The sequence below is a fragment of the Elephantulus edwardii genome, unplaced genomic scaffold (genome assembly GCF_000299155.1).
Source record: "Elephantulus edwardii isolate Elephantulus edwardi_28Jun2011 unplaced genomic scaffold, EleEdw1.0 scaffold00014, whole genome shotgun sequence".
In the NCBI taxonomy this organism is placed as follows: Eukaryota; Metazoa; Chordata; class Mammalia; order Macroscelidea; family Macroscelididae; genus Elephantulus; species Elephantulus edwardii.
Genome location: NW_006399764.1, coordinates 27,214,858 through 27,219,785, shown reverse-complemented (window position 1 = coordinate 27,219,785; position 4,928 = coordinate 27,214,858). Strand labels below are relative to the sequence as shown.

Below are 4,928 nucleotides of genomic sequence, written 5' to 3'. Positions count from 1 at the left end.
TCTTTCTTTCTTTCTTTCTTTCTTTTCCTTCTTTCTTTCTTTCAAAAAATACTTATTAAGGATATACCCTGGGGCAAGTCTTGGGGACCAAACAGGAACAGGAAGACCTACTGTTGCCTCGCAGGGGGTTAGATTACTGTTAAATGTTCTCAGCATGCAGGGATAGGGGTGTGAATGTCCCAGAGAACAGCTATAGGGAGAACCACAGTTCATCATAGGCATGTTCCAGCTGCAGAAAACATTCTGGAAATTTGCAGGGACATTTTGTAGGCAGGAACCAGATGTCCAGGGTGGCCCCCAATACCTAAGATGCTTACACACACCAAACAACCCCCACCTTCCTGTGCAGTTTTCTAACATTCTTGCAACCTACTATTTGATCCTAGAATCAAATTCTTCTTTATATATAAACATAAGCACTTACTTGCTTTCTTGTCCAGTTTCAAATTATATTGGGTTTTCCAGGAATGCAGGTACTAATGTAAATCAATAACAACTGTAGTTTCATTTAGATCTTTTCCAAGACTTTGGCAAAGATTGGCATTTTAAAAAAATCATGTGCTATCTAAGTACTTTACTATGCCTTCTGGGTAACTGTGTCCAAAGCTCACACACTGATAATCATATCATTGTACAATAAACAACTCCCCTTTTTTCTATTGTCTTTCAGTTACAGTTGGAATACGGAATAGATGTTTTTGGCAAGGATGTGTAGAAATTTCATCTGTACTTCACCACCCAGGTAACTGGTACCACTCCTGCTATTACAGTGAAGTAAAAGAGATGTGATAAAAAAAATACTATTTAAAAAAAAATCTGCCACACAATATCAAGCAAGCCTGTAAGGTGATCAATAACCAGAAAAGTACTCAGTCCTTACAACAATCAACCATACAAAACCAAATGGGCAACATTTGCCCAGGAGGAAAGAAGGAAAAAGGTACAAATGATGAATGGACATAAGAGTCACAGGGAGGAAGCAGGAAGAGTGCTGTTACACTGTGGGGACTGGAGATGGGGCTGCCTCTTGGTCACATGGTGCCTCCATGCCTGCATCTCTGTTCTTTTCTTACAATTTAGAAGTGACCAGGCATGGGATTCACCCTATACCTGTATGACCTCATAACATAAGACAGACCGTATTACCAAACAGAAGCCTATCCACAGGTCCAATAACCCAAACCTCAAGCATTGTTTAGGGGCGAACACAATTCAACCCATAACACCTAGTTGAAACCTTCTGGTAGGTTTCCCAAATTAACATCAAATCCAAACACCTATTTATTCCCTTACTCCCAGGTCTCCCTGCAACATACTCCTCATTCCAGATTTTTGTCATACACATAATGCCTAATCATATATTCCTTCTAGACAGCTCTTCCCCTCATCTAATGCAGTGTTCATCATCTATCCACTCTTCTTTTCCCATTCTCTCTCTAAGCTCCTCAACAGCCCTCATATTGTCACAGCACACTTCCTCCTTCCTCCCTGTGACTCTTGTTTCCACTCATCCTTCTATACAAGCCCTTCATTCCTTCGGAGCTTTATCCCTGGACAATAATGCCCTTTTGATATTATATGAATGACTGTTGTAAGACGTAAGTACCTCTGCAGTATTTGTTCACTGTATAAGCCTGTCTGTTGTTTGGCTGAATTTCTGTGTATACTTTCATCAAGATAAAATAAAATAAAATGCCAGTGAATCAAAACTGAAATGGAGCAGCAATATTCACCATCGCAAGAACATGGAAACAGCCCAAATGTCCAACCACAAACGAATGGAATGAGAAATCATGGTACGTTCACATAATGGAATACTATGCAGCACGCAGGAGCAATAACTTTGTAAATTATTACCTAACTTGAGAGGGACTGGAGAGCATTATGCTGAGTGAACTAACTCAGTCCCACAAGGATAAATATTGTATAAAACTGTTATTGTAGAAGGAGTAGAAGGATCCAGGAGAGATGGGAGAGGCTGGAAGCAGAGGGATGTGGATGTTCAAGGGGAGGTGAGATTAATCATTGGGTTGTACAATATGATGAGTGGGGGGTGAGGAAAATTGAAAGAATTTGTTCAAATTTGTATTTGAATTTTATAAATAAACCAGTACGGGGGGAAAAAAAGAAATGGACTTTTTCAGAACCACAGAAATAAAATGTACTGAAACAGAATCAAAAATAGAGAGATGTGAAAAATCTCAATATAGTAGTCTCTCAGGTTGGCTCATTTTGTGGAAATCCAAACCTGCCACCCAGTGTGAACATGTCAGCACAGGAAGGGATGCTGCATGGGACTGGGTTATACATAACCACCCAGCACCTGTGCGGCGTCTCAGAGACCAAGGGGAGTGGCAGTGAGGGCTGTGCTCTTAAAGCCAGTGGCCCCAACAGGGACAATACCATTGGCATCGTTGAGCAAAGACTTCAGGGGAAATTGTTATTTTAACAGTGATACTGGTGCACTATCATCTTCTTGCTGTCAAGTTGGAACCGACTCATATGTGACCCTCCAGCAGGTTTTGGGAGCCTGTGAATCATAAGGGAAGAGACTGCCCATCTTTTTTTTTTAATTTTTTTTGTTTTATTATTTTTGTGTGTGTGCCGTCAAATCAGATCTGACTGGTACAGGAGGAGATTGTTCCTCCCTCTCCAGCAGAGCATCTGGTGGATTCGAACCGTGCACCTCTTGGATTGCAGTGCAGCTTCTTGCCACTAGGCCACCAGAGCTCACCGAGACAGCCCATCTTTCTCATGACGACCCTCTAGTGGATTGGAACCGCCGGAGAGGCACCACCTCGGGTTCAGCAGGTCTGCTCCCACTGGTGCTCCCTACAGTGTTGGTTAAAATAATGCATGTACCACTTACAGAGCGAGTCAGAGTCCACAGTGTGTGTGCAGACACAGGCTCTCATGTGATGACTCCGTGTAAACATGGGACACTGAGGCCCTGAGCCTTTGAGACCTCTGTTTGCTAACACCTGCTGTACTGATGTTAGGTGTCACGGGGTTACTTCTGACTCACACCAACTCTGTGGACAGCACAACAATCCGTGCCCGGTCCTGTGCCATCCACACTAATCCTGCCACACTCTGACGGCCACTGTGTCAACCTGTCTCATTGAAGGGTGGCCCCTTTTTTGCTGACTCTCCACTTTACCAGGCATGTTGTCTCCTTCCAGAATAGCCTTCCTGAGAGCCTTCCCAAGGGACGTGAGAAGAAATCTTGCCGTCTTTGATTCTAGAGAATGCTGAAGTAGGCGTTCTGGACCTAGAGTTCTTCCCTTGCTGACTGGTGCCTGGGAAACATCACCATCAAAGCATAAAGGGTGCGAGCTAAAAATAGCATTTTGCTGTTAGACTGAATGCAGAAGATTTCTTCCCAAAGTGGAGTAACTTCTCCAAAAAGCTAATAAAAAAGAAAGCCCTGAGCTTATGGCCAAACAGGATTATACTGCCCCCCTGTGTCCACTCACTCAGACGTCTGAGCCCAATGAGTTAGACGGGTCTGAATTTTCAGACATACTGAATGTACCACAGTTTTTCTATCCATTCATCAGCACCTGGGCTGCTTCCATCTCTTTGCTATTATGAATGCTGCTACAGTACACATGGGCGTACATACACAGATAGACACACAACTTTGTTTGTTTGTTTGTTTGTTTGTTTGTTTTATGGCACTGATTTCGTCAGAGTGTATTCCCAATAGTGAGATAGCTGGGTCAAATGATATTTCTAAGTCTAACTTTTTGAGGAAGTGCAAGACTGCCTTCCATTGTGGTTGCACCATTTTACATTCCCAGCAGCAGTGCATAGGAGTTTCAATCTCTCCACATCTTCATCAGTATTTGCTGTTTGCTGTCCTGTTGAACTTCTGTTGCTGGGGTGAGATGACAGCTCATTATTGTTTTGATTTGCATCTCTCTAGATATTTCTCTAATATCTAGTGATTTTGAGCATTTCTTCATGTACCTGTTGCCCATCTGACTCTCTTCTTTGATGAAGTTTCTATCCGTATCTTGTGTTTGTGCAGCATTGAAATATAATGACTGGTAATGCACTACATAACATGGATTGATACAGAAGGCAATATGCTGAGTGAAATATCTCAGTCACAAAAGGACAGATACTGCATAAGACCACTGTTATAAAAATAGGATAGAAGCAGAGCAGGAAGAACAGGGGGGAAAGTGGATAGATGGTGAACACTACACTGGAACAAGTGAAGGAAAGCACTATCTGAAAGGAATGGATGATTAGATAGAATATATCTGGTAAAATATGGAACAAGACATGCATAACAAAATGAAGTGGGTGAGGAGGAGAGTGTAAAATGTGTATCAATGAATGAATGAAAACCCAACCTCTCTGTAACTTTCTCTAAAGTCTTAACTAAAAAAAAAAACCACCAAAACCAGTTGTGTTGCTCTCTAACCCCGTAGTACCTGTGAAAAGGGCCTTATCTGGAAGTAGTTTCTTTTACTATCAGTTCAATGAACATGAGGCTGGACTGGTGTGGAAGCTAAACTACTTCCCTCGAGTTGATTCTGGGGCCGTAAATCTTTGTAGAAGACTGTCCATCTTCCTCCTGAATTGGTGGATTTGAACCTCCAATCTTTTAACCAATCCAACACATAACACACGACACCACGAGAATGGCCCCTAATCCAGTCTAACGGATGTCCTTATAAGACAAGAAGAATCACAGAGGCAGGGGGAAGGCGGCCGTGTGAAGACAGAGGCAGAGATGGAGCAATGTTACCACAAGCTAAGAAGTGCCCGAGATGACTAGAATCAGAACCAACAGGAGGAAAGAAAGGCCCTCCCTCCCCAAAACTCTTCAGAGAGAGCACAGTCTGCTGAGAGCCTTTTATTTACTTATTTTCACTTGAGTCCAAAGTTACAGAGCACATTGGTTTTCCTTTCAA

The 4,928-nt window shown here is 42.5% G+C and overlaps 1 protein-coding gene across 1 annotated transcript in view; it reads right to left on the bottom strand.

Moving 5' to 3' along the window:
- SPATA6L (spermatogenesis associated 6-like) overlaps window positions 1–4,928 on the bottom strand; it is a 52,208-nt gene that overhangs the window by 20,503 nt on the left and 26,777 nt on the right. The window lies entirely within an intron of this gene.